Source organism: Saccopteryx bilineata, chromosome 1 (assembly GCF_036850765.1).
Source record: "Saccopteryx bilineata isolate mSacBil1 chromosome 1, mSacBil1_pri_phased_curated, whole genome shotgun sequence".
Lineage (NCBI taxonomy): Eukaryota > Metazoa > Chordata > Mammalia > Chiroptera > Emballonuridae > Saccopteryx > Saccopteryx bilineata.
The window spans coordinates 382,775,530-382,800,855 of record NC_089490.1 but is presented as its reverse complement, the minus strand read 5'-3'; the positions used below and the strand labels follow the sequence as shown (position 1 = coordinate 382,800,855).

At 35.4% G+C, this 25,326-nt stretch overlaps 1 non-coding gene across 1 annotated transcript; it reads left to right on the top strand.

Moving 5' to 3' along the window:
• Positions 1-10,339: 10,339 nt before the first annotated feature.
• Positions 10,340-10,415, top strand: TRNAT-GGU (transfer RNA threonine (anticodon GGU)). Its single transcript has one exon. It is a non-coding gene; the product is annotated as a tRNA-Thr (tRNA).
• Positions 10,416-25,326: the final 14,911 nt, after the last annotated feature.

Here is a 25,326-nt window from a genome sequence, read left to right as displayed (position 1 = left end):
CTACAACTGATCGAGTGACCCCTTGCTAAAGCCAGCAACCTTGGGCTCAAGCTGGTGAGCCTTGCTCAAACTAGATGAGCCCGTGCTCAAGCTGGCGACCTAGGGGTTTTCAAACCTGGGTCCTCCGTGTCCCAGTCCAAAGCTCTATCCACTGCACCACTGCCTAGTCAGGCGTGAATCATAAGTTCTAATCAATCCCAGATCAAATCAGAAATTCCTCAAGCTAAGTCATTAGAGAATGACTCTTTTGTTGTCCCAAGAGATGTGTATCTTATTGGCATTGATTCAAAACTTAAACAATTGTTTATCATTTGTTGAAATGATGATAACAAGAGAACTTTTGAATTAAAGTTCGAGGCGAGAGAGTTCAGTTGGGTTTTCTGGCCTGATGATTCAAATTGACTGAATAGTAAGCATCTTAATTAATGTATTAAGTTTCTTACCTATATGTCTTGGGGGAAAATGGGCTAATTTGCCTCAAATTTGGTTATTAATAAGAACATTTCTCTTATATGCCTAAAATCCTCATTCTAATTCTATCCTCACTTTGTTCTGAAACACTGCTTCACATCATAAAACATTTAAGCTTCTGAATAGGATACATAACAGAGCAGATCATAGCTCCTTAGACATATAAGGTAGCAGAAACATTATTTTGGGAAGTGGTCTCTTAGAAATCTTCTCCACTTAATTGTTTAAATTACAAACGCTTCTGGAAGTTTGACCATATCTGTATCACAATGTTGTGAAGGCATAACAAAATAAACTTCAACTGTTCTTACACACCTCTGCCAGTCTACTAAACACATTGAGCTTATACTTGTTATTATAGAATTGTCATAAAATTTGTAGTTTATCAAAAGAAAATGCTGGCTGACCAGGTGTGGCACAGTGAATAGAAATTCAACCTGGGATGCTGAGGACCCAGGTTCGAAACCCCGAGGTCGCTGGCTGGAGCCAGAAATCATTCACTCTGCTGGAGCTCCCCGCGCCCCACCACCAAGGCACATATGAGAAAGCAATCAATGCACAACTAAGGTGCTACAATGAAGAATTGATGCTTCTCATCTCTCTTCCTTCCTGTTTGTTTACCCTCCCTCTCTTTCTCTAAAGAAAGAAAGAAAGAAAAAGAAAGAAAAGGACAGTATTAATTTTATTTTAGAGCTTTATAATCTCATCTGTAAAACAGATATGATTTTACCATATTATGTGACAATTCATTTATTAACTACAAACTCCTAAATACAGTTCTTTCACTATACTGTCCTGTGAATTTACGCTACCTTAGCTTTTACCAATATTGGTTTATTAAATATTCAAAAGCTGTATCCCACATCTATTTAATTCTATATATTCATAAGTTGATAATATTGTATAGCATGCATCCTCAGCACACCATCAGAAGTGAAAAGATTAAAAATTTAGTAAATTATTATTCTAGTTACTAAATCTAATAACTAATTTGCTTTTTTTTTTTTTTTTGCCCTTAGTTGGTATAATAGTCTAGTAATCGCTCCTATGTGGCAGAGCTTTTAGTCATTTCAAAGCAATGCATTTAAACAAATTTTGATGAAAAATAGTTATAGATACCATTTTTTTTGTCTTTATGATTTTCTTAAAAGGGGTCCAAAAGATTAATCCAGATGATGAGATATGGAATTGGAGTAAAAGCCAATTCATTAAAAATGTGCTTTTACATATGTTTCTAGAACTCTAAAAGACAAATCTGAAGGGCTTAAATACCTTACATGAGTATCTCAACCAAAAATGATTTATGCATCAGTAGAATTAGATGGAGGAAACTGAAATTTTTTATAGAGTTGTACCCATTCTCTACATTAAATTCGGTTTCAAAATGCTCATCAAATAAGAAAAATGAATTCTCTTTTTGGTTTCTTTTGATTAATATCACAGTCTACGCCTTTGAATAATAAAAGCTATCCATTTCAGTTCCCTTATCATTACTATATCTGTGATCCTTGCCCTGATCCTTTAGAAGATGTAACTTGTAATTCAATTCTAGAGTGAAACTTATGCAAATATATTCTCTTGCTTTCTCTCCAACCCATCTAGCCCATGCTTTTCAATCTTGTAGATATCATCGAGTTATTTATTAAATGCAAAGTCTTAGATTTATTTAGGGCTTCTCTTTTAATTTAATAGCATATTCAGTCCCACCCCCGAGTTACAATCTTTACAAATGGATGCCTTATCAGAAGAAAGAACATAAGAATCCCTTTTTTGCCTGCCTAGATTTTTATTAAATAATCTGCATTGTAATAATGGACAAAATAAGTTTATCTGAGGTCATTTAAAGTGATTAAAAATAACCTCATTACCATTTTTTATAATCCCAATTCAGTAATTACTGCTAAAAATTTTATGTTTTACTACAAAAAACAATTTAAGATCCCCACAGTCATTTTATCAGTGTTGGTGACAATGAATCACATAACAAGGACTACAATTCCTATGTTGAGGAAGTGTTAACTTCTTAATGTTTGGTACTATTGTTTTAAAAGAAGAGGCACTAGCCAACAGCTAAATCTATATGTTGTAGGATCTATCTATAACTATCTGTAGAACCTGAAATAAATCATTTAGTTTTGTTTCCTGTACTTGGAAAACTGAGACATTAATCTCACACTTAATGGGAAGTCCAATGATTTAATGAATAATAAATAAAAATTCTGCATTAGAACAATGCCATCATGAGTTTTGCCATATTTTAATTTTATATATATATTATTTTGCTTATTATTTTTCTTTAAAATAAGACCTTTTAAAACTTAAAACTTCTTATCACAATTATAATGGAAAACAAAGAATTTTTTATAAATAGCAGATAACCAAATGTAAATAAACACTGAAAATAGAGCAACACTACACAATTCTACCTAGATATCCAAATATCACACTAGGTGAAGATTCTAACCTTGAGGCTTCATCTTTGTTAAAAGAGGGAGAGATTATAAAGAAATTGTAATATTAAACAGAGATGTTCTTTGATGTGATAAGAAGACCAGAAAAAGAAAAGGAGTATCAGGAGTATCTTTTTCTCTCTGTGATTCAATGTTATTTAATGGTAAAACCACACAACTTCTAGTTTTCTCTGGTAACAACAATTTTATGTTCTATAGTATATAAATCATTAGACTGATAATTATTATAATACAGTGGAACCTTGAGATACGAGTTTAATTCGTTCTGTAACCGAGCTCATAAGTCAGTCAACTTATATACCAAACAAATTTCTTCCAATTAAAATAACTGAAATAGATTTAATACCTTCCAGCCCTGTGAAACATCTCCAAACCATTGTAAATTATGAAAAAAAACATGTTTTTAATTAAGAACACACGTATACTTTACCAATGCATAACAAAATATATGAAATAAAAGAAAAAAGTGTTATTTAGTTCTGTCTTCATACCTTGAAGACAGACAAGTGTGGCTAACGGAGGTGAATGGTGGAGGAGGAGTGAGGGAGGAAGGGATGCAGGCACTGTAGACACGTAAACTAAAACTGTACTTTCTTAACACTAAATATAAACTAAAGCTGCATTTTCTTTACTTTAAACAAAACTAAAACTGCACTTTCTTTACTTAAAATGAAACCACAGAAGTTTAACTGTAAAAAAATGCACTTTCCTAACTTTAAGCTTAACATTACGTATTTTTCATTTAATCATCACCTGTTTTTGCCTTTTTGGCTGCACTTTTGGCAATTTCACTTGCAGGACTTTTGAATAAAAATCTATCCAAGGATTGCTTTTGCCTGTCTTTTAAAATGTTACAGAAATGTGACAAACAAGTGTCATTAAGAAGTGCTAAAGCATGACCAGTTATAACTTTTTCTGGGTGTTTCTTTTCTTTTCTTTTTTTTTTTTTTTTTTTGTATTTTCCTATAGCTGGAAACGAGGAGAGACAGTCAGACAGACTCCCGCATGTGCCCGACCGGGATCCACCCGGCATGCCCACCAGGGGGCGACGCTCTGCCCACCAGGGGGCGATGCTCTGCCCCTCCGGGGCGTCGCTCTGTTGCGACCAGAGCCACTCTAGCACTTGGGGCAGAGGCCAAGGAGCCATCCCCAGCGCCCAGGCCATCTTTGCTCCAATGGAGCCTCGGCTGTGGGAGGGGAAGAGAGAGTCAGAGAGGAAGGAGAGGGGGAGGGGTGGAGAAGCAGATGGGCGCTTCTCTTGTGTGCCCTGGCCGGGAATTGAACCTAGGACTTCTGCACGCCAGGCCAACGCTCTACCACTGAGTCAACCGGCCAGGGCTGGGTGTTTCTTTTCAATGAAACTTGAAAGCTTCTCCCACATTGCCAGCATGTCTTTAACTTCACATGTAGAAATCACTTCCACCGATTCTACCTCCTCCTCACTGCTAATTTCTTGCAGAAGTTCCTTATGTTGCATCATCTGTAGTTCCTTCAACTCCTCAATTGAGAGTTCCTCCTCATGTTCCTTGACGAGCTCGTTTACGTCACCCTCATCTCCAGACTCATCGGCTTTTCGAGAGACACAATCTCCTCCAACACTTCTACTTGATCTCTGGTTCAAATCCTTTGAAGTCCCTGTCTGCAACATCAGGCCATAACATTTCCATGCTGGGTTCAAAGTTCTTCTTGTAGCCTCTTGCCATGCCAAGTCGATAATGCGTAAACATATCACTATGTTGTAGTGATCTTTCCAAAACCCTCGAAGGGTTTGATTTGTATTCTCAGTCACCTCAAAGCAGCGATGGAACAAGTGCTTTGTGTAAAGCTTTTTAAAGTTGGAAATGACCTGCTGATCCTTAGGTTGCAAGATTGAAGTTATGTTGGGTGGGAGGTAGAGGACTTTCACGAATTTGAACTCACTGAGAATGTCATCTTCAAGACCAGGTGGGTGGGCTGGAGCATTTTTAAGGATTAGTAATGCTTTCATTAGGAGTTTATTTTCTTGAACATATTTCTTCACTGCAGGACCAAGGACGAGATTTACCCATTCAATAAAAAACAACCGCATAACCCATGCCCTAGCACTGACGCGCCACATAACCTGCAATTTTTCTTTAAGAATCTTGGGAGTCTTAAAGGCTCGAGGATTTTCAGAATGATACACTAGCAGTGGCTCTACTTCACAGTCACCACTAACATTTGCACACAATGCAAGGGTGAGCCGGTCCTTCATGAGTTTATGGCCTGGCAGCTGCTTCTCCTCTGCGGTGATGAAAGTCCTCCAGGGCTTTTTTTTTTTTTTTTTCAAAAACAATCCTGTTTCCTCACAGTTGAACACTTGTTGGGGAATGTAGCCTTCCCTGGTGATAAGCGCATCAAAACGTGCAATGTACTCCTCAGCTGCCTTAACATCAGCACTCACAGCCTCATCATGTCTCACTGCTGAGTGGATGCCAGATCTCTTCTTGAAATTTTCAAACCAGCCATGATTTGCCCTAAACGTATCTTCTGCTGCCTCTTTTGAGGTTTATGGTTCTTTCTTCTTCAAGTTGCCATAAATAATACGTGCCCTTTTGCATATTACAGTCTCTGTCACTGTATCTCCTGCCAGCTCTTTCTCTTTCACCTACATCAGCAGAAGTTTCTCCATTTCTACATGGATATCTGTCCTTAATTGGGACAGAATGGTAGTTCCTTTAGCTGGATTTGTGCTTTTGATGGCATTCTTTTGTTTAAGGATGGTACAAATTGTAGATGTATTGCGGTCATACAGCCTTGCCAGTTCAATCACTTGTACACCACACTCATGATTTTTTTTATTATTATTTCTTGCTTTACTTCTATTGACATCATTCTCTTCTTCTTCTCATCACTTTCCTTTACATTCATTTTTTTTGGCCCCATGATAGCACACAAAAAAAGTTAGTAAAAAATGCAAAATTGATGCAAGAACAAATACAGCACATAAGATTTGACTTGATTCTGCTGGTAACATGTGAGAAAGAATGAGATGCTGGTGTTGTGCTGCCGATACTGGACCCATGTGCCAATGCACCAACTAGTGGCAGCTTCCCAAATCACGACTCGTATCTCGGAATTTCACTCAAATCTCGAATAAAATTACAAATAGAGTTGCAGCTCGTATCTTAAAAGATTCGTATGTTGGTCTGCTCATATCTCAAGGTACCAGTGTACCTGTCAAACGTTATGTTAAAAAGACTACCTAAAATGGTAGTTTTACCAAAACAAAAATCTTCATCAATAAAATTAAATAAGGCAAATTTATAGAGGTGGAGCCTATTTCTAGAATGATTCATTTTTTTAAATTATCTAATTAGTTTAAGAGGCCAGATATAATAATATTCTTTTCTTAAGCATTTGACAAAATAAAATAAGGAACCACAGTACAAAGTTTCTAAAATATATAGAAATGTTACACCTCCATTCTGTTGATGGGACCAACCTCTACATTTTTATTACAGTTATTGTAACTTTCAGTTCTAAATTTTCCTTTTGATTAATCTCTATGTATTGTTGTTCTTTGTTGATTATTTTTATTTTTTGCTGAAACTTTATATATATTTTTATTTGCTCCAAGCATGTTCTAAATTGTCTATTAAAGCATTTTTTTTATCCTGGCCACTTTAAAACATTTTTCAGATAATTTTTATATTTATACCATTGTGCTGCTGGCACTTATTGATTATCTTTTCTCATTCACTTCAAATCCTCCTTGTTCTGGGAGCAACATCGGATTGTGTTCAACACCTGGACATTTGGGTAGACAGCACAGTTGAGCTACTATCAAAGCATAAAACACACCAATGCTAAACAGACCAGGAACACTTTATGCCTATTGCAATTGAGAAAGACTAGAATTCGACCTCAACTTACCTGCACTTAAAGGAAGGCTTGGAGTGTCTGTACAAGCTTGGGATAGAGCTAATGCTAGGCCATGTGTGTTTACTAATGAGCTCTACCCAGGAAATGAACTTTCTGCAATCTTCCTAACAGGAGATTTTTCTGCAACCTGGAGCAAGGTACACATCCATCTACCTGTATCAGACTCCTACCCTCTCACGGAGACTGAGCTATGTGACAACCTCTTCCTTGATGAGTTCATGTAGAAGGAACGGCTTTCAAATCCTTGAGAATTACTTCCCTGGGTTATAAAATTGTAAGAGGCTTTAAAAAAATTACATCTCAAAGGGCAGAGAAAGAATTTGAATTTAAAGGTTTTTTTATTTTTTATTTTCAAATCAATACACTAAGGAAAGAGAGGTGAGAGGCCCAGAGGCAAGAAAAAACCTGTCAGTTTAGTCAGGCTGAGGGAATATTAAACCCATCTGAGGCTGGCTTTTTCTGAGAGTGTTCCAGTAGGGCAAGAAGAGAGGGTGCCCCCACATATGCCAGGTGGACACGGAGGTCCAGGTTCCTCGCTCAGCCTCCTCTGACATGCAAAGGAAGAAGGCTCTTTATTGCTGCTGAGCAGGGTGGGAGTTTTGCCTTCGTGTGTGGTCTATACTGACACACTGGGAGTGATGGTCTCATTACTGTGAGTGGTGCCGGAAGGGCTGACTCTCCACTGGACATTTCTGACACCTGGGGCAGGGAAGCAATTTGTTATTGCTTACTGGGGTGACAGTCCAGATCTCCCATGTGGCTCTACTGACACTGCACACTATGGGCATTTGTTACTGCTCAGCAGGATTAAGTCTGGGTTTTCTACCTGGCCTTCCCTGACTCCAATCTGGTAGGGAATTAAGAAGTCTTGTACCGCTCGGCAGAGCTACATGCCTAGACTCTCCATCCAGCCCTTCCTGACCTTGTGTAGTAGGGGCCATAGGTTTTTCTGAGGTGTTTGACTGGAGTTGAGGATTAATATTAAGATCTAAAAGTCCTTTCTTAACTTTTTGGCTAGAGAGAAAGCTTTTGTTGGGGCATTGTTTGCCTGTGGACATTGGCATTTCTACATCGCCAGCTTTTAAACTTCCAAGTCTGCAACATATAAGGCAGAAGGAAAACCCAGGCAGCTCACCCTCACTATACAGTTCTTTGTGTCCTGAGGTTCCCAGCTAGTCTTTCTTCTCTCCACCTTTCTATATATTTTAATATAACGTTGCCTCTGCCGAGTTGCTCAGTTGATTAGAGCATCATCCTGAGAAGTCAAATTTGCTGGTTCAATTTCAGGTGAGGGTACATACAAGAATCAATCAATCAATGCACAAATGCATGGAACAACAAGTAGATGTCTCTCTTTAACATAATACATTTAAGAAAATATAAATCTAATGTACAGGGAAGTTAGTTGGGTTAATATAAGGTTAACTTACTAAGAAGAATAGCAAAAACCATACCTCATTTATTCCAGGGAAGCAATAACATGATACACACATGCATGCATATATTTTTTATAAATAGTTAATATCTTTAACAAAAAATTTTGGTTTGGAAGACCAAACTACTTTTCTTCACTGACCTATATTGTGCTGCTTCTGGAGATCCAACCCTTACGTAGTTAATTTTTTTATGAATGCCAAATATTGGTCTTTAATACATCAAAAATCCTTTCTTATACTCTTGATTTTATGTGGTAGAATTTTAAGCCTGGCAAATTAGGTGACTCTTTATGACATAGTGTGTAAATTCATAACTTAATGTGCCACTTATTGAATCTTTAATGTTGGTCAAGTTGCTTTGTTCCATCTACCTTCTATTTCCTTATACATAAAACTAAAAATAATAATTATGACCTCACAGGTTGTTGGAAAAATTAAATCTGAGAATACATGTAAATTTATTAGAATATAATAACATTATTATAGATTAATAATAAATAGTTAATATTTGTTAGTATATAAGTTACTTTGTTATTTCTTCTTTGTGACTATAATTGTATACTTTTGGGTTAACAATTTGACTAAGAATATAACAAAGTTTTAGGAAAATTCTAGAGTATAATATGGGCTGCAGAAGTAAGTTTATATGTGATGAACTGAAAAGCATGGGGCTAAAGGAGGTTATTTACAAGGGTATAAATGTATAAAATGGACAGGAAAAGTTGAAGAAGAAATTTGTGTCAGTCACCATGCAAGATTCCATGGATAAGATAGAATATGAACAACTTTATCCCTCAAATAAAAAATGCAAAATGTTTGGGAGACTGATCATACTATAAGGTAAAAATTCATTGCAATGGTATAAATTAATTTTTACTGACATTTTTACATTTGCACATATAGTCTCTTTCTGGAAAAAAATAACTAAAGAATCTGTGAATGACAATGAAAATTTTTTTTTTTAGTTTCTACTTTAGTATTCTGAACATAGAACCATAACTATTTGTCTGCATGCCTGTTTTTAAAATATGAAAAGGGTTTGCCTCAAAATTTAGAGCCTTCTTCTCTTGTTATGCTTACTACAGTATCTAGCATAAAGGACAAACTTAGTAGATTTGTTTGTATGGGTAAAAAAGAGACTTTATATGACTCCATGTTTTAGCACTCTTCAAATTTCCCTTTACTTTGTACCTAATCACAGTGCCTTTTATTTCTTAGTAGTTTGTCTGAGTCCATGTATGACTCCCTCATATCCCATTATCAATCTGTTCCTTTGGTGTATAACATATTGCTTATATTAACCCAGAAGCCAGTTTATGCAGCTTCTTTCTCCCTCTCATGATATACCCGAAGCCTCATTCTTCATCTCACCCCAACTCTACAGGAGTGTCTTTTAGGTCTTCACTCTTCAATCACCTAAAATTCACTGTCTATTGTAATCTTTCTAAGCTTCTTCTGATCTAAGCCCATGAGTTAGATTCACTGAAGACTCTTTTTGGCACGTATCACTACCTTTGTCCCTACCACAGGGTTCCTTTCACTTCTCTCTCTTTCCTCTTACACTAGAGTGTAGAATAAATGAAACAAGTGGGGGAAATGACAAAACAAAACTACACTGTTCCCCATGGAGCTTTTGGTGAGCAGAGGGGACCTCTTCAGTCATTCCTAAAAACATATTGTAACGCTCTGTTTCTCAGGGTTGCCAACACAGAGATTTGAAAGGCCCTTCTGAAATGCCTGTGAAACTCAGAAAGATAAAATTCCTCTCATCACCCAGTGGTGGAAACCATCCTGCCGGAACCTGTTACTACCCTGACTGATGACACTGAGCACAGAACTTCTTTTGTCATGACCAATATGTCAGCCTGAGTTTCCTAACTAGGGGTGCTTCCAGGGCCTTTTAAATTCACCCCTTGAAGCCTGACACCAAAAGAACAAGGTGTCCATACTCTTGAAGTTACTCTAGAAATTGCTTGTCCTACACTGTAAGAGAACTGTTAGAGAGGAAAAAATATATATTCTTGTATAAAAAAGAAGCATAAAAAAATTCAGGCTCTGGCCCTGGCTGGTTGGCTCAGTGGTAGAGCGTCGGCCTGGTGTGCGGAAGTCCTGGGTTCGATTCCCAGCCAGGGCACACAGGAGAGGCACCCATCTGTTTCTCCACCCCTCCCCCTCTCCTTCCTCTCTGTCTCTTTCTTCCCCTCCCGCAGCCAAGGCTCCATTGGAGCAAACGATGGCCCAGGTGCTGGGGATGGCTCCTTGGCCTCTGCCCCAGGCACTAGAGTGGCTCTGGTCACGACAGAGCGATGCCCGGGATGGGCAGAGCATCGCCCCCTGGTGGGCGTGCTGGGTGGATCCCGGTCGGGCGCATGCGGGAGTCTGTCTGACTGCCTCCCCGTTTCCAGCTTCAGAAAGATACAAAAAAAAAAAAATTCAGGTTCTATGGTATTAGTTTAAATTCCATCTAATCTGAAGGTATTACTTAGTATACCTATACAAAATATAGATGATTACTTCATCTCACTTACATCACTACTTACATGACTTTATCTCCTCTACACAGCACATAACTTTATTGGATGGAACAAGTAATACAATCAAAGACTGAACAAAGAGAGAGAGTGGGACGCTCATTTAAGTTTTAAATTGCTAAATTTAAATTCTTATATATAAGTAGAAAAAAATATGGTAGTGAAAAGAAACCTACCACAGAATAATCTCTCTCTTCCACATCCTATATTATTTCAAGTGCTGAGGTTTGGTGTTCTTATTCACAGGTTTTATTATCCTTCTTTACTACTCATCCTAATGAAAAAGGCTCCAGGGCATATCAAAGGACAGGTGCACAATGATTTGTAATTGCAAAACCCAGGATCATCCTTGCAATTATCATGCTACTTGATCTCCCAAAGTCATTTGTCACTAAAGATATTCCTCTATTATTGAAAAAGGAGAAATTTGAAATGGAAAATCAGATTACTATAGTAAATAAATTGAGAGAGTAAAACTTATTTTTAAATTATCATTTAATAAGAGCATTTATTATAAAATATATTAACATTTATATCATCTGGGGAATGTGTATGAAAGGCAACCAATCATCCATTATATGTCCAGAATTATATTGGCAAGTGATAGACTGTCTTTAAAGATAAATTCTAAGGAGTCTTTCAATCTCTCCATGTACATACCACAGTCCTATCAATAAGCAGGTGTGGTTTCTTGCCTTAGAAGTTGAACTAGGCTGATGACTATCTTTTATAGAAGGCAGTATAGACAGCACTCTGTCAGATCTGAACACACAGCTCCAGAGGACTCCAGAGAACATTAACAGTTTTGGAATCCAACTGCCATGCAAAGCAATTCAGATCAGAACACTGCACACTGAAAAAATACGTGGAGAGAGACCCCATCAGATACCAGACCTTCCATCAACCCTGCTAAAGAACTACATGTTTGATTAAAACCAACTTAGATGTTCCACCATCACCTTTGCTCCTGGCTAAATGCAACAGTCACTGAGCAGAAGACCCATCCATCACAGAATTTTGGGAAATAATAAATTATGGTTAAGTAACTAAATATTTGGTAGTTATTTACTCAGTAATATGTATGTGAGATAGACACTGATACCTAAAAATGAAGTGCTAAATAACAGAAACTTAAAATACATAGTATTGGCTTAGAACCAGGTGGTTGGAAGAGGCTGGATGGAAAATAAGGAGATTGTTGGCAGAGTCTGGAGAAGCAATAAGATGTTGCACCATGAGCCTGAAGGAAAGAAAACCAGTGCTATGTATTGATGGAAAAAATTGCTGAGTCAGAATAAAATACAGAAAACACATCTGACGAAGAAGATATCCGGGCAGAATGTTAAAAGTACCAATTGACTTGCCTGGTCAAGGCACATATAGGAGTTGATGCTCCCTGCTCTCCCACTTCTCTCTCTCTCTCTCTCTCTCATTCCTCTCTAAAAATGAATACATTTTTTAAAAAACATACTAACTGACTTTAATTACTTATGTAAAATATAAGAAAATTAATGAGCTAAGGAAGGAAATATTCAATTTTAAAACAGAATTTAGAGGAACTATTTCCATGTGATGACTCTCTAGGTTGGAAAAGTTTTTGTTTTTTTTCTAATCCTCTATCTCAAAACTAGGAATTGCCTCAGGCTAAGATACAGGCACTGCCAGTGAAAAGATCAAATTAAGTGTGCTTCCTAAAACCTCATTTTTAAACTTTAGAGTGACTTAAGGAATTTTATCCTGAATTCTCCCAACATGAAAAAAAAAGAACGTTGAGAGCCATATCCAGTAGAACTGTGGCTTGTAGCTCATAATTGAGAAGGACCTGTTTTGAAGACATTGCATGAACAGCTTTGTCTAATGAAGTTTAACTTGATACATTAACTTAGTACAAAATTAGAGGACTTGGACAGCTTGAACTAAAAAAAAAAATAAGACATTTCAAAATAAAAAGAGGCTTCTGGTTACCAACTGTTTAGCAGGAGAAAGACAAAGCTACTCAGTAGCGAATATACGTTACTTCTTATAATAAAGGAATGACATATCAGTGAGCAGCCAGTATCCCAGAGGGAGGAGCCAAAGGCTGAGGTTAGCTCTGGATTTAGTGAGTCATTCTCATAGAATGAAACTGGGTTCTATTCAAAGAATGCTGCCTGCCTGCAGAAGCTGGAGACTCTGAGAGCAAGTTACACCTGGACTTTAGAAATGCTGTGGAACAGAAAGAGCTGTGTGCTGCCTGTTCTTGTGGGTAGGGATGATGGAAGGAGATGGGCATATTTTTCACATGAAGTATTATGATAGCTTCTACTGAGATGTGACCCTTCCCTGTACATGCTTACCTTCCTCGCATTAAGAAGCATTCTACATAACTCATGAATGACCTTATAACTTATTGGACCATCAAAGTACAACAGATGTGACACTCTCTCAGTTCCATGAGCCTTGAAAGGTATGGATCTTCTTATTTTTGTCCTTTGGATAGCAAGTGTCCAGGTAAAAAAAAAAAGTTAAGACTCTCCTGATGAGTCCACAAAGATATTCAAGAGGCTCAAGGTTCAGCATGCTGAATCCCAGCACTCCCATCTGTTGAGCCAGACATGTGAGTGAGGCAATCTTGTATCTTACAATTCAAGTCAGCATGCTCCAGTCAACCCCACATGGAGGAGAGATGATTCATGCCCTCTAAGCCTTGCCAGGCTGTGTAATCATGAGCAATAAATTGTTATTATGTTGTTTTAAGTCATTAAGCTTTGTGATAGTTTGTTACACAGCAATCGGTAACTGATGTGAATATTTTTCGTAGACTCTCCTTCCATTTTCAATAGAATCTTTTAATATAGTCTTTCAGACTTCAAACCCCTTTATTCTACTAAACTACAATGCTGTCACATGGAAATACTCATATATTTAGATGATTGAACCAATGTGAAGATATTGTACTTAAATTGCCTGAATTATCACCTCATACTCCACTTGGCTATGGTGTCCATACATTCATAATGTCATTTGACCTTTAAGTTCTTAGACAGACATCTATTTGTCTGGGTTAATTTCTAGGCAGTCTACATGGAGTCAAGAGAATTAACTATGTGACCTTTGGAGTTCCCTTCTAGCTATATGATTCTATGATTAATGCAGGTTCACCTGCTTTCTTGGCAATATCTAATGGTGTTAACTCAACATATGAAAAATCTCAACCTTCAATGCTCTTTTATAACTAACTATTCTTAGAAAAATTAGGAGGCCTAAACTTTCATTTCAAGAAGCACACAGAAATGGCAAAGGCATGGCAAAGTAAAATGTAGTGATAGAAATTGTTCATAGTGCATGGAACTCAAACTCCAAATATGTAGTTTGATTATTAAAATAACACGTCAGAAGCAATCAAAATAGACATATGAACATAAATTAACCAATTCCCTTCAATAAAAGACAACCTTGAAGTTAGATTACAGAGTTACTACAGGGCAGAGTTTTACTAATTGTGTTTAATACCATGTATCTGAGGCTGTGCTGGGAACCGTTGATAGTGTCACATAATCAAAACACAATCTTTGGTCAGAAAAATATGTCTCATTATTTAGAATTTATGTACTATTCAGAACATTTTTCTCCTAATTCTTTAAGTTAATTAAAAGTGCCTGAGTAAATACTTCCAATATCAGAAGTTCAGTGTATAAGCTCCACCCTGGGTATTTAACAACTAGAGAATAACATTCTGACAATAATAATGAGAGCAACAGTGTTGATATTACCTTTTTGTAGAATGTCTTTCACATTTTCAAGGAATTCACATTTTATCTTCACCACTGCCAAAAGAGATAAAAGAAAAAAAGAAATTGAAGTTTTTTGAGACATGACAAAGAAGGCATACAAAATGCATTCTTTACATACAAAATATTTTACATTTTCAGTGTCATGCAGCTACTTACTGAGAATTCATAATTTTTTTAAAAATTACTTTTATCACTATTCATTCTCATTATTTCATAATTGTGAATAAATTTTTTTAAATTAATCTAATAGATAAACTTTAGAAAAATAAAAATCATTTTTATAGCACAAATATTAACAACTTTTTTCCATATTACACTACAAGTTAGTCTTTAGATCAGTAATTTTAATATTTTATTTATTTTAATTGCTAGTCAAAAATGCATGCCATTTTTTTCTGATCTGTTTAGTTTGCCCATGGTGAATAGGTCACTGGAAACACTGAGATTACTGAAATTACATTTGTTTTAATAATTAACAAAAAATAAGGGAGTATTCTAATTTTAAGTCTCCTACAATAAGTAATGCAAGGGCCAGCTTTATGGGTATTCAACCGATAAAGTTGTGCAGAGCTCTGCTCAGGAGGACCTCACACTTGGTTTGATATTCTGTGCTCATTGTCTTAGTCTTTTGGGGCTGTTAAAACAAAATAATACACTCTGAGTGGCTTTTAAATAGTGGAAATTTATTTCTCACAGTTCTGGAAGCTGACTGAGAACAGTGTGTGCCATTTGGGGCCTCTTGAGAATCACTGAATTACCCTGGTATCCTCACAGAGAGGAAGTGATGAGGAAGCTCTCTGAAACCTCTTTTATAAGAGCAGGGACCTCATTCATGGCAAACTCTTTCCTCAGGACCTAATCATCTGCTGAAGACCCCAGTATTCTAATACCATCACATTGGGTATTAGAATCTTAACATAAAATTCTGGGCTTGGAGAGGACACAAACATTCAGACTACAGTAGTCATCATATGAAAGTCTAGATAATTTTGAACAAGGGTCTCTGCTTTCATTTTGCAGTGGCTGCCGCAGATTATCTAGATGTTCTTGTAAGAACTGTTTACGTAGAATTTTCTAGTTAACAATCACTTTCACAACTCTCAATTTATACGTCCAAGATTTAACAGTTCTGGACATTATTGGCATAGGAATATTTACCAAGTATCATTCAGGTTCTTTGATGAAAAGTTGCAGAAAATAAATAGTAGAATTCAGCATAAATATCAGTCATTTTTTGGGAAGGAAATGATATAACTCAAAGTATTGGAGGAATTGCCCAATCTTTGGAAAATCCAAGAGATAGGACAACTTCAGAGAGTATAATATCAGGGACTAGTGCACCTTATTCTAGAACTCTACAAATTACTCATTTTCAGCTGCCTCTTGCCATGGGTATATCACAAAATATTAATATATTCTTAGAAAGGAGAGAGGGAGAAGAAGAGGAAAAGAGAGAGAGAAAGAATATTTAATTGCCTTAGTTACAGTCTATTTGTTGTAAGATATAGGTGTATCATGAGTATAAGAACCATCATAATCAGAAGAGAATATAGAAAATGCCAGAAAATTACTGAGCAATTAAAGCACTAGAAATGTACTAGAAATACTTTATTGTAAATATAAGAAAATAGCGCCCAAAGGAAGCTAAGCATTTTGGTAAAAGTTTCATGTATCATTGCTAATGAAGCTGGGACTTTTACCCATATCTTTATATTTTTTACATGCAACTATGTGATTTTTTAAAAAGGAATATAGGCATTAATTTAAAGAGAAAGAGAAGGAGAGAGAGAAACATCAATTTGTTTCTCTCATGAAACTAATATCTATGTCTATAAAAGATGGCCATTCCTTGAAGGTAAGAGCTATGTCTAGTTTTGCTCTCTCTGGTATTCTAGCACTTTCATTGAGCCTAATAAGTATGTATTGGATGGATGAATGAATGAATCAAATAACAAGTAGAGTGATTAATTATGGCAGTCCCAATAAATATTGAGTATATTTATGACAGCATCTTCTTCCTTATATATATTAATCCTCCATAACTGTCTGATAACAACAATGGTTTTCTTTAGCTTCCCTTCCAATAAACAACAGACACGAGTTGAAACTGTTTTTAGAAATAACGTCCCCATCATTATTCTAGTTAATTATCATCAAATTAAACTTCTTTCTTCCTATCATCATTGTGATCACTGCCATCATCATTCATTACTATTAAAATTATAAACATACTTCCTCAATATTTTAGCAGAATGGATATTAAAACTACACATACATTTAGAGTCAAGCATGTTTTTATGAGTAAAAGAATTAATGACCAGATGAAGTGGAATAGAGTGTAAATTAGTAGAATTAATTCATGGTTTGAAGTATAATGAGAAAATTTAGCTTTCAAAAGAAGCAATAACATTTGTATTTCTGAATTTATGCATAGTGTGACTGACACCCTCTGGGCCAGGAAAAGAACAGATGATGTCCATGCAAACTATATTGTGACATACTTGAGTGGATGTAGGTATTTTTTTCAAAGGTCTTTGCCTTACAGGGCAATCACTTTTTAGCAATTGTCCTTCATCTATAATATATAGCCTTAATCACCTTAGAACATAACAAAATATCACTGTACAGTGTTGTTTATTTTCATTCTGAACTTGTATCCTAGGCATATGAAATACTATCTGTTCATAGAACACTTCTTTCCAAACTGAATATAAATGCACACCAAACTCATGATGGGTTATTACAGACACATTCATTTTATTGCAGAAAGAATAATTAGGGTTTCTATTTTGGAAAAAAGTAGCAACTATTTAAAATATTGCCTATTTTTGCTCTGGCCAGTTGTCTCAGTAGGTAGAATGTCAGTCCAGCATCCGAATGTCCCGGGTTTGATACCCTGATTAAGCCATCATCTATCTGCTTTTCTTTTCCCTCCCTCTCTCCCTTTTCTCTCATTTCCTCTCACCGCCAGTGGCTTGAGTGGTTTAAGCATCACCCCCAACACTGAGGATAGCTTGGTTGATTTGGGCATTGGCCCCAGACAGAGCTGCCAGGTGGATCCCGTTGGAGCGTATGGGGAGTCAGTCTCTCTATTTCCCCTCCTCTCATTAAAAAAAAAGTTGCCTAAGTTCATATTATTTGTTGGATTAATGAATAAATGAACTCTGGAGGTCAATTATTTTTTTCTGCAGTTTTTGTTAGTAATTAAGATATTTTCCTTCTTAAAAATAATTAAGTTTGAGGTATATTCAAAACAATCAAACAAACAAAACAACTTGTTTTAGCTTCTAAAGCATGTCACATTTATTTTCCAAAGGAAAAGAGTGGTATGTGTACAATTACTTCTTTACTAACTTTCTAAATATGATCTCTCCCAGTATTTAATTGTTTCCTTCTAATATCCAAAAGATAAATGAAAATTTATAATTTGACATCTAACTCGTAAATAACTAATACAGTAAATCAACTATCTCTAATTTTTATTTTCTACCAATATTAATTTTTAATATTAATAAAATGATACATATTATTAATAAATGAATATGTAAACATAGACCCAAAATATACCTTTTAAATTTACAGATAGTTCTTTTGGATGACATCATGAGGAATTAAAACTTTTTTACTAATGAAAATAACTGAATTAGAAACAATTGAAATTTTATAAAGTGTACATTATAATTAAATGTTCAATTCCTCACAGAACAATGCATTTGTCCTACTTCTAAATTTTGGCTATTATCATCTAACTGACTCATTTACTCACACATATATGGGGGTCTTTGAGAAATTTAAAACTGACTGATTAGTTTTAAAATATGGTAGGAATACATTTTGGAATCTAATATAACTCCACTCAGAACTTTCAAAATTCATTTTGAATACCAAAAAGTAATATTTTAATTCCATATGCTCACTATTTTCTTCATTTATCCCCTAAATATCCATATATTTCCTTTCTATATATGACTGGCTTTGAAGATGAAACACTGAAAATCCAATATTTAAAGATATCCTTATAACTTTGGCGTAATTTTTTGAAGTATAACTAATCTTCATCTAAACACTAACAAAATACTTATAATTCAAAAAAAAAATTACCTAACCAGTGACTTTCTAAGTGAAAATTACAGCCCGACCTTGACTTTTGCTAGAAATAGCAATTTTGATTATGTACAATGATCTAGATCAATTCCTACTTCTTAAATATTAGAGATGGGATTAAAATCTAATTTTCAATTTCTTTGCACTTGCTTATATTGCTTCTATGTGTGAATTTTGGTGAATGAAAGCAGTTGATTATCAAGGCCAAGTAGTTTCCTAAAAATAAGCCAGTATCTGATATAGCCACTATTTACAAATTATTTTGACTATTTAGAAATTGAAGCCAATTCAGTATTGTAGAAATCCCCAGCCATGTGAAACAAAGTCTCCCTTTTACCACAAAGCTGTAAATTAGATATCTCTTGCCAATTCCCCTTGCACCTAGAACATGAACCAAAGACATGCACTTAACAATCAGTGTAATCAGCCACACCTGGGATTGTAAGCCTATGATTCACATAAACAGGAAAAAGGTGTATGTCATTCTAGCAAAAAGGAGAAGCAGAAATATCTGCATTGTTTTCAGAAGCAGTGATGTACACTAATACTGAGAGTGTCTCATGACAGTAATAAAAAATGTTAAAAACAAAACAAAAAAACCCCAAAGAACCGGAACAATAATAAACACTAGAAGAAACAAAATATTGCATAAGAATAAAAGCGTGTTTATTGTTTTTCACCAAAAATTTATTTCGTATTTCATTGTTAATTTTGGCTCTGGGTTTTTAAAAAATAAATATATTTCTTTGTCTCTAATATTATTTATTGCAACATTTTATGAAGGCCCTTTTAAACTTTAGAAATTTCTACATGAAAAGTAACTTTTTTAACAACCAAATTGATGAATGAACAGAAAGTAATTTTTAATCATTAACACAAGAGTGTATAAATTGTATAGAGGTGTTTTTGTGTATGCTTCCCAGCTACATTTTTGAATATCAGTTTGAAATTTCACAATGATGTATATTACATGATAATAGTTTTCATTGATGAGAGAACTATACAATATGCTCCAATTTAGCAAATTTGGCACAGAACATGATTTTCTGTTATAGAGTCACATAAAAATTAAATGATTTCTACAAATCATCGACAGCTTATTTGAAAATGTGATACTTTATAAAATAGCCATAAAGGCCACAAAAATTAATAACAGGGTTTCTAAAAGTAAAACTAACATTAACTATGCGAGACTTTTTTAGAGAAAATTCTATAAAACATTTTTGAATAATATAGGTAAGAACCCAAACAAATTGGTTATGTTTATAAATGAGAAGATTTAATATAAATTTTCCCAAGATAACCTCTAAACTCAGTCTATTTCAATCAATTTCCAACAGTATTTTTTAATCTTTACAATCTCACTCTAAATTATGGAAACATACAGGATTAAAGCAATGAAAATGATTTTGTATTAAGATAAGAAAAAATAAATGCAATTAAATTGTATTAAAATTGTGAAGGTCTGTAATAGGTTGTTATGTTAACCTCTGTAATTTTCTCTGTACAAAAAATAGTTGGGACAATATATCTGAGTCTATAGAAATATGAAAATAATAAACAATGACATATGGAATCAATATTTTCATTAAGTGGGGCTGCCTAGGACTGACAGACAATCATGTTTGGGAAGTTTCACATCATAGGAGTCATATTGGTCAGCAAAGACCATCTTCTCTATATACCTTGAGGCATATGCACTATCATTTTTTCCAGTCTCTCCACAGCTGGGCACAATCATGGGGCCAATGATAGTGAGAGTGTGAGGACTGTAACTATAGGTACGAAGTCCCGTTCTTGAAACAGAAGCAGGGGCAGAGTAAAGTGAAACTTTCTCAGGCTGCTGGCAGTGGCAGCTGTTTTCTTTCAGACTAACAGACTAGTCCTAGGGCTGCACTTTTGGAATATGTTGCTAGAAGCTTTTCCTTGAGCATAAATGTTCAGCCCCTTTCCCAATTTTAAAACAATGTCATATCTACTTAATTTTTTTATTTTCTGTTTTATAAACCAGAGTCAACCTCCATGAGGAAGGGATGGAGCCGTTGATGCCCAAGTAAATTTAAAAGCTGCAGAATAGGCGTGTTAAAGACTAATGGGGTTGAAATGCAGAAGAAATATGCAAAATCCAATACAGAGAAAGACGGCATAGGTGTGCAAGGGCTCACACTCATCTATTTACAGGAGGAGTGTGGCTTAATGAGAAAACCAGGGATTTGGAAAAATTTAGGTTTGAATCCTAGTTAATCATTTTGGAAGGTAAGATGCTTTCTCACACACCTGTGCATAGGTACAGAAGACAATATAAAGATAATAGTTCTTTTTTGTGGATTACAATTACAGATTGAGAGCTGGATAGATAGGATTCACACAGATATTTCCAAGTGCATATTTATTCTTCCATGTACTAGATAATATCACAATGTGCAGTGTATGTCTGTGTGTATTCTTTCTCTGTTGGCTCTCAGTGAGTCAGGTATTCATCACTTTTTGATTAAGGCACTGCTGGAATCGAGGCTGACTTTAAAATAAACAGCTATCAGGACTTGTAAAAATAATAGAAATTTCTGCCCTCATGACTAAATGGATTCAATAAAATACTTCACTCAATGAAGGTAGTTCTCCTTTTTAATAGGTTTTGATAAATCTTACAGTGATTGAAAATATTTTTTCTGTTGTAATATCTATTTTTATGTTTTAATGCCTCTTACATTTCCATATATTATAGAGGAGAAAATAAGCAATGCAAAATCTGTTACCTGTATGATCTTGAGTAAGATACTAAACCTATCTGAATTTCAGTTTTGTCAACTGTAAAATAAAAAGATTCAATGAAAGGAATTCAAATGTTCTTTCCAAAATTAAGATTCTGATTCTATTAATAAAAATTGATTTTTTTTGGCCAGAATAGTACTGAAATAAACATTTCTATATTATGAATCTCATAAAAATGTCCATTTCTGATATTTGAGAGTGGCATTCTAGAAGAACTGAAGACTCACAATATTAGTGGAAATAAATTTATTGTGGAATGGTTTGACATCCAGAATTGACATTTGGTAACTGCTCCTCTCCAAATACTATTTTTTCTAATACTTATGCTTCATAAATATTTTGTGAATATAATATTAAAGTACATATGGAGAGAATTACTCATGTTCATACTATTTAATATTTAAGTATTATAGTGACAACCCAGAATGAATGCTATTTTGTTAGGGATCCACTGTACAGCAATGTAAAATGTTATTACCAGGAAGTTTCAATAAACAACTCTATTTAGACCTCAGTAATGTAAAAACATTCCACTAAACATTTTAAACAATTTACAAGATTAAATTGTGCACCATTCTGCACAGCATGATGAATCTCACACAGCCAGCCCCTCCAGCTAGGGACATGAATCATCTCTTTGTCTATCTGCTAGCATATTCATGTTGTGTATACTACCTGCCTGTTAGTTGCCAACCCAGTGATCAGGTCAACTGTTCCTGTCCTGCAGTGCCTGCATTCATCTTAACCTTGCCTTACTTTATATTGGCTCCAAGGCACTAGAGTGGTGATGGATGGAATTCAGGTATGGTAGAGAAGCTGTCAAGTGCTTCCTTTAAGTGAAAAGGTGACTATAGTATAATAAGATATTTTGAGAAAGTCAAACCATATCCATATAACTTTTATCACAGTGAATTATAATAATGGAACTATTTTATTAATTACTTGATGTTAATATCTTAGTATATACATGAGTTATCAATTAAACTTTATTATAGGTCTCTATGTATAAAAAATACTGTATAGTTTGGTATTGTTCGAAGTTTCAGGAATCCACTGGGGGTCTTGGAACATACCCTATGTGAATAATGTGGATCATAGAGAACTACTATATATACCTTTGGAATTTAATTGGCATTTCTTTGATTATTGGTGATGGTGGGGATGTTTCCATTGGCTTATTGGTTTTTTTGTGTATCATCTTTATAATAGATTAATTTATGTTTATATAAATATGTTGGGACTTTCAGTTTTTTCAAATAGAATCTTGTTTTACATAAAAAGCCTTTTTAATGTATTTAAAAAATACAGCTTTCATACATAAAAATGAGTTTTCGGTGTATTTTTAAAAAATAATAGAGTTATCATACATGAAAAGTTCTTTCAGGCCCTGGCCGGTTGGCTCAGTGGTAGAGCGTCGGCCTGGCGTGCAGAAGTCCTGGGTTCGATTGCCGGCCAGGGCACACAGGAGAGGCGCCCCTCTGCTTCTCCACCCCTCCCCCTCTCCTTCTTCTCTGTCTCTCTCTTCCCCTCCCGCAGCCGAGGCTCCATTGGAGCAAAAGATGGCCCAGGTGCTGGGGATGGCTCCTTGGCCTCTGCCCCAGGCGCTAGAGTGGCTCTGGTCGCTACAGAGCGATGCCACGGATGGGCAGAGCATTGCCCCCTGGTGGGCGTGCCGGGTGGATCCCGGTCCCGCGCATGCGGGAGTCTGTCTGACTGCTTCCCCGTTTCCAGCTTCAGAAAAATACAAAAAAAAAAAGGTCTTTCAGTGTATATTTGTATCCCTCTTTTAGTTTAGTTATTTTATCTTTATAATTAATTTTACAATCTGATATCTTATGTTTAATATAGTCAGATTTGTAAATACTTTGGACTTTTCATATACTTTGAAAAAGGCTTTATGGCCCTGGCTGGTTGGCTCAGTGGTAGAGCGTCGGCCTGGCATATGGAAGTCCCAGGTTCATTTCCTGGTCAGGGCACACAAATGTGACCATCTGCTTTCCCACCCCTTTATCTCCCCTCCCCCTCTCTTTGTCTCTCTCTCTCTCTCTCTCTCTCTCTCTCTTCTCCCACAGCCATAGCTTGAATGGTTTGAGCAAGCAGGCCCTGGTGTTGAAGATGGTTCCAGGGCCTCCCCTCAGGTACTAAAATTGTAGCTTGGTTGCCCGAGCAACAAAGTAGTGGCCCCCAGATAGGCAGAGCATTGCCCTATAGGGGGCTTGCTGGATGGATCCCCATTGGGGCACCTGTGGGAGTTTGTCTGTTTGCCTCCCTGCCTCTCAACAAAAAAAAAGACTTCATCATTTTTAATTAAATATCTCAATCTCTATATTTCCTAGTTTTTATGTTTGCATTTCTACATTTAAATATAATACAAATTTGTTTTGTCATAATGAGCTTTTTGTCCCCCCCCAATATTATTATGCAATTTTCCCAGTTGTCAAATCTGGTTGAATGATCACCAAACAGCATTTTGTTTATCTTATTTTTATTTTCTATTATTTTACATTAAGACGCCTTGCGACCTGATTATACTTATGTATTTTCATTATCACTAAATCATTAGTCCTAGACCTTTCTGAAATAAGATGCAGAACTGGGTTGTAAAAGGAACAAAATAAAGCTAAAGGTAGCTATTCTAATAAAAAATACATATGCTGTTTTAAACTCAATGAACATGTAGTTTCAGTCTCTAAATTTCTTGAGGTAAATACTATTAATATGTTAATTTATAGATTAAATAAATAATAATATTGAGGCCAAATGTTACACAGACAGAAAATGAAAGAAGATTTAAGCCCAGGCAGGTTGACTCTAGTGGCTAGGCTATTAATCATTACACTTTATTTTCCTATTAATAAAGAATGGAGGAGAGGAAGAAGAAGAAAAAACGAAGTTGGAAGAGGGAGGATCAGAAGGAATGATGATGAAGGGAGGGAGTGAGAAAGGAAAAAACGCAAAAAGTTCACACACAACACACATAACATATACTTCCAGTTAAACTTTTTTTTTTTTTTGCAAAGACTTTGAAAGCCAAACACGAGAAGTAGTTGACATTAAAAGTGGAAGCAGGAAGCATATTCCCAGGTAATAATTATGTCCAAAGGTAAAGAGAAGCATTGTTCAAAACAAGCAATAACCTTAAATAGTGGTGGTTTTAAAGGTGTTCAGATTTATAATTATTTAGGATGATATTAAATTATTTCCCTAAAAATAAAATACATTTTAATCAGAACTAGATGGACTGCAATTAGAGAGGTACTAACTATAGAATATCACACCACTGTTTCTCAAAAATATTTCTACTTTAAAACACTGGTATTCATATATCATACTACAAATTATAAGCTGTGATATAAAAAGTCAGTAAATAATATAAAAATATAATATTATTATATTGTAGTACATTATTTTATTTTTTAAAGTGTTTTTAAAGATTTTATTTATTCATTTTAGAGAGAGAAGAGAGAGAGAGAGAGAGAAGGAGGGAGGAGCAGGAAGCTTCAACTCCCATATGTGCCTTGACCGGTCAATCCCGAGGTTTTGAACCAGCAATCTCAATGTTATCGACACTTTATCCACTGTGCTACCAAAGGTCAAGCCATTACTTTATTTTTTATCATAACCTAGAGTATATTTTAATTTAGACTTTATATCACACAATACAAACACAGACTTATTTGACATATATATGTATATATATGCATATATATATATCTCACATACATATGTGCATATATGCATGCATATATAGTTCCTATCACCAAATTTAAAATATTGTTGACAAACTGGAAACATGGTGCTTCTGTTTTGCCACTGCCTTTGAGTGACTGAATACTCTCTTAAAGAAAGGGAAATTCTCTATATT